The following is an 11,323-nucleotide window of genomic DNA, read 5'->3' on the forward strand; positions in this document are numbered from 1 at the left end:
ACATATAAACTTCTTTCTCTTGGATAAATATATTTTCTTAAGCTAGTTGGTTTAGAAGTGGGTCATTTGTACAGGTACATAGGTGGGGAATGGTATTATGTATTTATACCTGTATACCATTGTAATATTCTGGTGTGGGGTAATCCCCCTTAAAACAGTATTACTGTATGGTCCATAATGGCCCATATTGTTCGTTGATCTACACATATTTCGTTAAACCCAAATGAAATAAAATATAAAATTGATTCGGTTTCACTGTGTATTGTTTTCTGGATTAAAGCCCTAAGCTTAAGTAATCCAATACCTGGTAAAGGACACAGATTTACCTGTAATACCTGTACAGTAAGAAGGATTAGTGTAAACTCTTACCCGTTCAAATAAAAACCACATTATTCTCATATTTATGGCTCATAAAACACTTGTTCGTCACCACCAAACGAGTTCAAGTCGTTTTAATTTGCATTCATAGAAATTCATTTTTATTAAACTGACATTTTGTTTATTAAAGAAATGTAATACTTTAAAATCACCTGTACCCCGACAGCTCAGTAAACATGTTCGAGTTGTGTCATTTTTTGAAAGAGGATTAAACTTTCTTCCTATACCTGTACACAATAGAGGTATGCTTAAGTTTAAAATTCCAGAAACATCTTACTATCAAAGTAAATCAAGTTGGGGCATGATGAGGTGTATTTGGTTATTGAACACCACCTGCAGATCGATAACCAATAAATAGGTCATGTGGTACGAGCACTCCACAGAAAGTTGGTTTGCGGTGAGAAAAAGGAACGTTGATAAATCAAAATCGCAATTTGCCCCCTACTGAAAGTCAGGTACATTTATTCTAAGCGTTTGAAGTGATTAAGTATTTTAACTTACACTCCTTCGAATCAGAGACGTGATATCCAGGTTTAATTAGTTCCCTGGGCTAACACCAAGGTTAAAGTATAATGTAATTGTCTAATAGAACGTTTGGATTCAACTCAGTGTTTGTATCTTATATCACTAAATGGGTTATACTATATTATGATTATTCACCCATTATATAGAATTTAAAAGTTTCACCATTTCGCTTTACAATCAAAACTAAGATGTCTTCGGGCTAGAGCTACGCTGTGACGAATCGATCTATATAATTGGATTAAATGTTCTGCGCCTTAGATTTTCGTTAAAACGCATAGACGTAATGTTATAACTACACTCATGTATATATTTCCCCCAGTGACACCCAGACTGACTCGCCCCCATTCAGACGGCCACAGTGACATACTCGGGCGATTACCATTTCAATGGAGTAATGTTTTTTTCAAGTACTCGGTACGTGTTTAACGGTGTATATTTATTTTTAAATTCCCTGTGTACTTTAATTTAAAAGGCGCATATATAATAAATCGCTTTTAAGTATTCAATCGCCTGCAGACATATTTAAAAGCAGAACATTCACGACAGCCGTGAGTAATGCTTACCAATTTGGATTAATTGGGAACATTTGCGTTGAATTTACAATAACTTTATGAAATAGAGAAACTTTCATTTAAACAACTATGCTATTATTGAGCACATTTATAATTGGATATAGACGGGCGGGGTTTACAGTTTATGACCAGGTGAAAGTGCACACGTATTTTTTTCTGATACAGAAAATCATTTGTAGTATCCATAAAGCCAACATCTTTCATAAACAAATAATTTTAAACCTAGTAAGACATTATTCGAAAATCATTTTTAATAGAGCGGGCTTTTCAGGGACTTCTGCTGTTCAAATCAAAAGACTTAAGCCAACATTAGCTGTATATGTCCGCTATAATGCGATGTATATTATGTAGCTATGATTATTTTATCAAACTTTCAGAATTCCGGTACTTTGAAACCCCAAAACCTTGATGTCAACATCACTTATATCCGCCAAAGTGTAATATCGTGCAAAGTAAAAACTGGGAATTGCATTGCCAAGATCTATACAGTTTAAGAATGTAAAATAAATTGTCAGTCCATGTCGGGACAGGAGCGTATCGTTTCCATCCATATCCTGTGTGACCACACAGATCAATGTCCGTCACCGAAAAACTCTCACAGATTATAGAATTGACAACGTTTTCCGTAAACAGTGCGGACAAATGAATTGTACATTGTCAATATTCTTTTCAAAGTACCCCGTAAAATATTATTATTGAATCTACGTAAAGGAGAAAGGCCAAAAACTGTCCCTTCTGTGAGAGAATGGACTGATCGAGGCCCATAGGGCTGCATGTGGAAAAAATAAATTGTATATTGTCAATGTCTTTCCAAAGTACCTCGCTATATATAATATTGAATCGAATATAGAAATAAGTCCTGGAGTAGTATCCAGCAAGTGACCTAACTGTCAGAACACATTGATTGTCTTTGTCGGTAGTTTGTCGCCTTAACTGTAGTTTATCTGAATGGTCCTGGATATAACACACTTCAGTTGTGTGTGTTCCGATAGGAGTGTCACTTACAAGTGTCGAACTATTTGTCTTTGGTGAACACAGAGCTGACATAGGATGATAGGGGACGGTAAGTCTTGATTTGATTGTATATTATCTTCAGATATTAAGATATCAAAGGCTGATGGGAAAGCGAGCTATTACAATAGGCATTTTAAAACACAAAAATGGGTTACCAAGTTTCAGAAAATCACCCCAATAACGACATGTGATAAAATGACATTATATAATCATTATATGATATAAAACTGAATTTTTAAAATCCTGACTTACTAATCCCCTTCGCCCGCCCACTAGTTGACCTATGACCTTACAATGTCCTCACAAATGTCCTCCATTTTGTTCTGACTTCGGCTGCCCGTTTCGCTTCTCCCCACAATATCATTTAACACTAGTAAATGGTAGAATTATGGCCGAGTCATGTGTGTCGTATTTTCTAACTGTAGGCTACTCTAACTTTTATTAATTAAAATTTTAGACTGAATTTCAGATAACAGGAAATTATCGTCAGAATTACCTTTTTTGGAAGCTATTTGTTGTATCCACACCATTATCTCACAAACACGCAAAACCTATATGAACATATAATGTATGTATATGTATATATTTCAGCACATTTCGCGAGAGTACCTGCCTCCAATTTATTGCCAAATCTCTTGTGCTCACCTTACTTTTATTTTTTTATCTAATAGTAAATTTCGTTAAACGTCAGAAACCCTTCGTTGCTTCTACTACCTCTCTCTGGTGGCTACAGTACTTGCAAACACCAACAAAGTTGCTTTCCACTACTTAAGGACGATGTTTGTCGGTGTATACGAATTTTGGACAATTCCAAGAATAAGGTGAAATATATCCGTGAGTTGCTAGCCTTTTAACCGCCTTAGAATCACAGCAAATATTTGAGAATCCAAGTAATCTCCCTATATATCTACATTGTTCCACTTTTCCTAAGGATCCTGGGTCGCTTTCGGTTATCGCGATGTAAACGGTTGAACCGGTTGGACCAGAGTTATTTGTTATGAAATAAGGTCGGACCAAGTAATCTGATGCTGCTTTCAGGCAGGATTTGGCAAAGCCTTGCAATGCCTGCGTAAACATGTGCTGGTCCGCCAGTATTTAAACCCGAAAATGTTACATTTAAAAGCAGACAAGCCGGTTGTTCTGCATAAACGAATAGCCCCATGCTCTTTGTCACTTACACACCATTTCCAGGGGTTCGTATCTTCCGACTAGACTTTTGGGTTCCAATGCAGTAGACGTACATCTAGGGGAGACACCTTTCCTTACCTTAGGTACAATTTTGTAACACATCCTACAATTTTATAATTAATCATTTAAAGTGTTTTAAAAAATAGTTTATAATATAGGAAGGTTATGAATGTAGTTTCATACTCGCCAATGTTCTAACACGTCCTTGTTCAAATGTTTTTTTGCGAAAATGGTACTTGATTTGCACGACACTATTGATAGAAAAGTGGAAAAGAAAAATGAAGGTAAGTAACTGAAATTTGAAAATAGGTGCCAGTCAGGTACATTGGTGAAATGTGTTGAAATATACATGCATTTTAGGTTGATACAGCGCATGCGTACTCGTGAGTTATTGATACAGAGCTTCGAAATGGATCTAACGACAACTTGCCGCTTTCCCCGAGAATATTCCATTTTTTACCTAAAATTTTGACGGGATTTCGGTGTACAGTTATATGGACTAACATATGGACTCATCCCATTGCATGCTCGTAAGAGGCGACTAAATTTGGGATCTTATCTTTTCTCTTCTTTCTAAACATCTTTCTTCTTCTTAATGTCTCCCTTAACAATGCTTCACTTTGGCCTTTAGTTGAGCGTTCGCCCCTGTGAGTAAGGCTTTGGGTTTCGTCCCCTGGCAGAGACATACCAGAGTCTGTAAAAATGGTTTCTACTCCTGCTTAACGCTCAACAATTTAGGAGTGGAACGACTGGTTCGCCTGTTGTCAGTATAATGTGACCGGGTGGGGTGTCCTGCTGGGTGTATTCGGCAATATGTTTCAGTGAGGTAGCACTATAAAGTCGGCATCAGTTCCGCGCTATCACAAGGAGACAAACACGAATATTTCGCAGCCTCCCAAAACACATACGCATACACTACACGCTTGTACAATGCACACAGGGGAGGCCGTCCTTAAATGATCATATATAGCTATTGATAGGACGTTAAACAATACTTAACCAAATCAAACCTTTCCTATCTTCCTATTTTATCATATAAAATACATGTACACTACTTAAATTGATGGAAGTATGTCAAGAATGAAAGTGTATGTAAGTTATTATGGAATAAGAATATATTGTTTGTACTTGTGTATTGTACATTGTATGGCATCCTCGATATCCAGGGGTTACGCTCACTTTCGCTCTCTACACCCATGGAATATTTCATAGCAAAATTGAAGGCACGAAGATAGCTGATTGATTGATCTCAGATTAAAAAAAACACCTGACCAATCGCTAGGTTGAAACATGTCCTTTGAAGATTACAAGGGAGAGACGCCTGGCTTCAAAGTCTGTCAATAATTACCGTTACGTGACCGCGAGATTCTTCTGATGTATATCAAAGGATCGAACTAGTCTTCTTGTCTCATCAACAAGGTGGTGCACACCGAGCGTTCAATTTTGCTATGGCATATTCCAGAAGTGTAGAGAGAAAAAGTGAGCGTAACCCCTGGATATCGAGGTTGACTGTATTGATGAAAACACCTAAATAGAAAACTACAAAACAAAGTAGTTCTTGATTTACACAAACCTTCAATATTTTAAAGTGTATAGACATAACAAAACTATTTTATCAGACCAAAAATTTCAAGAAGATATTTTTTTCATCCTTTCATTTGTTTATGATTGATACGGACGGTCCATTTCAATCATAAAAAGAAAAGAAAAAAATATGATTACAAAAATCTTGAAAATTTCACTGTATGCTTGAGCATACAAGCAAGCGTTGTTATCTAAATAAATCAAGTTGGCACATGACAGCTTCAATTTTACCCTTAATGCTCCAGGGGTTCTGCTCACTTTCCCTCTCTGCACTCCTGGAAAATGTCATAGCAAAATGATTGGTCTCGGGTAAAAAACCCTGACCAATCGCTAAGGCAGATACTTGTCCTTTGAAGATTACAGGGAAACAACACCGACTTCAAAGCCAGTAAGTTTCACCGTAACGCGACCGACAGATTCTTTTGATGTACATCAAAGGATCAAACTAGTCTACTCCCCTCATCCTCAAGGTGGCGCACACTGAGCCTTCGATTTTACTATGACGTATTCCAGGGGTGTCGAGAGTGAAAGTGAGCTTAACCCCTGGAGCATCAAGGATGCATCAACTTAACAATCACCACCGTTCTGTTAGCAGCCTGCAGCTAGCAAGATGGCAACCGTGCCTTGATACGACATCAAGAACCCTATCCACGAAATTCCAGGGGCTATGCTCACTCATGCTCTCTGCATCTCCGGAATATGTCATGAGGAAATTGAAAGCTTGCGGCTAGCTATTCCATGAAAAAAATCTTACCAATCGCTAGGCTGGTATTAGACTGGCTACCAGCCCCGAAGTTTTTATGAAGAATTTCTCAACTGTATTTTACTACTAGCTTATCCTAGTTTAGAACTTAGGAATCAGACATCCAAGTGATCGAAATTGTTATTAGAGTTTATTTTTTCTAAATGATTCAATATTCTAGAGACGGGGGCCAGTCTAGGCTGGTATCTATCCTTTGACGATTACTGAGTAGCAACACCCGACTCATTACCGTTATGCCGTGAAAATGCGTTTTTTTTTTATATATCTTTCATATCCGAACAACTTCTTTTTGATCTTTGATACATACATGAATGTCCATGATGGACCAACTTATATATCTCAGATACATGTCTGTGAAATAGAATAAAACAAAATGATTGGTGACTTTTGGTCTGATGGCTAGCGTCTCGGAATATTTGTACATGCGTAGTCTTCTTTTGTGCTCAGAAATCTGCTTGTTCCAAGAGAGTTCGTCATAGATCAAGGTAACTCTTACTAAGCTAGAATTGTCTAATCCAGTTGCTTACTTTTAAAAACAAATTATGACGAGGAAGAGACCTGATATTTTGCCAGTTCCACAGGGCTTCCCCCTACCCAGGGATTGTAGTTTTGACTGTTTCCCTAATAGCATTGAAACAATTGTTTTATTACCAAATAGATATTTAAGTATCAATGCTGAGGTCAAATAAACGCTTGAACGGGGCTCTCAAGAGGAGATTTCTGCCCATCGAATGCGCGCCGGGTAACAGTATACAATTGTTTCATGGCTATTTGGGAAACAGTCAAAACTATCATCCCGAGGTAGGGGGAAGCCCTGGGGAACTGTATGCCCGAGGCAGCTAGGCCAAGGGCAAACAGTTCCACAGGGCCTCCCCCTACCGAAGGATGATAGTTTTGACTGTTCACCAAATAACCATGAAACAATTGTTTTATTACCAAATAAATATTAGTATCAATGCTGCATGCAATGTTGCCATTGCTTCAACAATGAGTCGCGGTCACCGAAACGCTTGAACGGGGCTCTCGAGGGGGGATTTCTGCGCATCGAATTCGCGCCGGGTAACAGTTCGCTCTGACCGGGAAAACAGTTTCGACTGTTTCTCCCCTACAGCCGAAATTGGACAAAAAGCCAGAAACAGTCAAAAATGACTAATTGTAATTTATATAGACTATTGGGTAATTATAATGTAGATTGTGTCTGCTGGCAGTATAGTGACAGTGTATGATGTGTCTGCTGGCAGTATAGTGACAGTGTAGATTGTATCTACTGGCAGTATAGCTACAGTGTAGATTGTGTCTGATGGCAGTATAGTGACAGTGTAGATGTGTCTGCTGGCAGTATAGTGACAGTGTAGATTGTGTCTGCTGGCAGTATAGTGACAGTGTATGATGTGTCTGCTGGCAGTATAGTGACAGTGTATATTGTATCTGCTGGCAGTATAGCTACAGTATAGATTGTGTCTGCTGGCAGTATAACTACAGTGTAGATTGTGTCTGCTGGCAGTATAGTGACAGTGTAGATGTGTCCTGTCAGTATACTGACAAAGTAGATTGTGTCTGCTGGCAGTATAAGTAAAGCATCATCTGCAAATAGAATAAATAAGATAAGGCTTTCTAAAAGCTGCGGGTCAGGGCAAAACTTGATCGTGCCACTGTTTTGCCAATGCTGTTGTTTATACTTATCAATAATAGATAAAGCTGTGCAGTGTTTACCGTGTGTGGTTAGCATGTCAATGCGCGGGGAAGGTCGGGTATTCACCTAGGGTAGATTACTACTGCACATTCTAATCAAGTAGCGTTTTATACATCACCATGGCTCTGACCTTCGTCTCAGTGTACCTACGTATATATATATGGTATATAGGTATGGGATATTGATTGAGTGTACACAGTAAACTCGGGTATTAAGTGGTATTGAACATGCTCCGGTACTGCCCAACAATACAAATATTGATTCTCATTTGATATTAACTTTTCCTAAAATACGGTTTTAAAAACTTTCTATTAATTGATTTCCTGTACTTTTATTTAAGAATAGCTTATTCAAATAACTCGCTACTTTGAGATCAATACATACGTTGTATATATGCGTTTTGTTTTTCGAATCCATGTCGCTAGAATTATATGTTAGATATTTACAATATGTAAATAAGTCGAAAATGAAGGTCATACTGATCCATGACCTTACTGGAATAGTCGGCTTTGTGTTTTATTTCCTGTACTATTTTGGTGATATGTCTGTCGTGGCAACCATGACATAATCACACCTTGAAGAACAGTTGTCTCTTTATATATAGCGTCTACGGAAAGAGTTCACAAACGATTACTTCATTTCTTATTCATCAAAACTTCATCAATATTTAATTTGACCTACTTAAAACCTTTTATTTATATGTATATGTATGACACGGGCGCCTGGGAAGAACACGTGACTATGAGATGTTAGAACTGTGTTAATATCAAATCGTATTTCAACCCACAATACGTTACACAATATAAAACGAAAACTTATACAACAACTTTCAGACGTTTTTGACCAGTACTAAAATTGGTGAAATTACACCTCGGCTGATGTTTATGATACTATAAATATAAGGTGAAATTACTGGTGAAAACGGCTGAAATCTGGTAAGGTTAAGTTGCCAGTATCCTGTACGAGGTATAATTGGCTGATATTCCCAGGCGCCTGTGTTTCCTTCGTGATGTTTAATGTGTCTATCCGCTTATGCACTGGTGTCCAGCACGAACACGATCCGAAGGGAATACACGTACTTGCACTTTAAGACCAACCCTGAAGGAGTAATTAACCTTATATATTGGTGAATGTCAGCTGGGATATTTTCTGTTGGCCATAAAAAACATTGGGCCATAGAGCAATGCTTCCGAATAGCAGTGGATACCAAACTCCATCAGGTCAGATGCATTGCTTAGAATAGTGGCTATATAGTCTTGGAGCTAAACGAATATATCTACAATTATTTTTTGTTTGACCAACACGTCTCAATCACTTACCAAAGTAAATGATCTGCATCATCTGTAGCCCCCTATATCTTACTGTGAATAGTCAGCTATTTCGGATCAGGTCACCTGCAGCTTTCACCATGAACGGTTCTGTACACATATTCTAAGGTTCAAGCACAGGATTTCGTTACAAACGTCTAACATAAACATATGCTATACAGATATGAGTGACCCATGTGTATTTTAAGACATTGGTAACGACCCCTGTGGTTGCAGTTCCAAGACCTTGGCTGTGATAATGACAGGTTTATGCAATGGCCTTCATAAGTTCACAACATGTTTACTCCTTCAGCGGGTTAATGCCACCAACAGTTAAGAATGGGTCTTCGTTTACTAAGATTTCGTTAAGGATCTTAAGTTATTTTCCCCTGCATTGAAATCTTTTTCATAATGAGAAACCACGTGGCAAATTTTAACAAAAGGTTCACCGGGCCTGTATTATGAACAAAACAAGCAGTCTGCATGTTTCCACTAACTTGTAAAATTAACCAAAAGTTTGGTTTGGTTTGGTTTAATTTTGTTTGACGTGCCTCCATGTGTGTAGTGTATGCGTGTTTGCGTGTGTGAAAGCAGGATACATGGTATGCTGGTGTGCTTGCCTCCTTGTGATAGCGCGGATCTGATGCCGACTTTATAGTGCTATCTCACTGAAATACCATACCAAAGGCACCAAGCACAGTATTTCGCCCGGTCACATTATACTGACAACGGGTGACAGTTGTTGCCATTACCATTAATGCTGAATGTTAATCAGGGAATAACAACTACCATTTTTAAGGACTTTGGTATGGCCTTCCTAACCTGGTCGAACGCGCAACATAAAGGCCAAAAGTGACGTGTTGCCAAGCAAGGCGCTAGGAAATAAAAGGTAGTTAGTTCTAATTCTGCAGGGGGTGGTGGGGGGTCTCACATTAGTCGCCTTCAACGACACATGCAGTGGGTCAAAGCGGGTGTATTCTTTTCCCGATCTCCACCTGCAGGGGTGTAGAATTTAAATAACATTTCGTAAGGGTAATGACATGAACATCTGCACGTTGTGTAACTAAAAGTGATCAACCAAAAAAAATAACAGCATCTCCTCATAACCATGAGAGAATTGTTCAGATCAAGTGTGGTTTCCATTGGCCTGAGGAAAGTTGACAAGAAGTAAGAAATTTCCAAAGGTCAGTAGCAAACTTTGACTATGAATCTGTTCGAAAATATAATCATATTGTCTAGGCCATGATATGACCATTTTGTATAGCTCTGTGATGGAAAGTGGGGACAAATTAAGGATTTTCTCAGCAAATCACCGAGTGAGGCTGAAATCTTCAAACATAATGGGGAAACATGTCATAAGCTGTCAACATCATCTTATTAGCCCTAATATTCCCTGTCCCTCTGCTCTGATGAGAGCCACAACCTTCATTTATACAACCTTAATTCCCTTTGGCACAGGGATACTCCGGCTGCTCCATGCTTAATGAGGTTAAACAACTGCCTTCACTTGCATTTGGGACCCTACACTCCAAAGCAGCTACATCCTATCTACCTAAGGCCTTGCAATTTGGCCACACACTTCATTTAGTAGAGGGATGTTCCATACCAAAATACTGTACTTGCACTTATGAGTAGTATCTTTAAGATAAACATCTTTTTCCTCCTGCTGGACCCAAACTTTCTGCAATTACTTTCAATTTGTATAAAGCTAAATTCTCTTTGCCCAGGGATGCTGGAAGCAATCAATTAGGCGAATCTCCCCTTACTTTAACTGTTGTTTTTTAGAGATTAACTCAAACTGCTAAGGATGATGGTCCCCACCACTCTGTCTCTAGAATAAAGGGGGTATACAGCTTTTATACAACAGTTAAATCCCTTGGACTGGGGAGGATCTGGGACAATTCAGTCAAATATCATTCAGCCATTCTAACTATTAGTCTTTAAAGAAAAGTTGATAATGATGGCAGACAGATGGCAGAAGGACAAAGAATGCTGTGAAATTGGATAAGGTTACTGTTACACAGCTTGGCCATTTTGGGCATGAAACTTAAAAGGCACTTACAATGGTTGGTCAGGGTGTTTTATTTGAAAAAAACAGTTTGTTATACAGCAGCCAAATAACTACAGCCGACTTTAAGGTTTTACACACACTTGACCCTTGCGAGGAAGTAAGTGGGTCAAGGTCATTTATTCAGACAAACTTGATAGCTCTTCACCAAGGCATTTCTAATGTCACTACTCTAGATGCCAAGGACGACTCTATTATGAAGTCATTTGAACATTTTAACACATTTAACTG

The sequence above is a fragment of the Mizuhopecten yessoensis genome, unplaced genomic scaffold (assembly GCF_002113885.1).
Source record: "Mizuhopecten yessoensis strain PY_sf001 unplaced genomic scaffold, ASM211388v2 scaffold2091, whole genome shotgun sequence".
Lineage (NCBI taxonomy): Eukaryota > Metazoa > Mollusca > Bivalvia > Pectinida > Pectinidae > Mizuhopecten > Mizuhopecten yessoensis.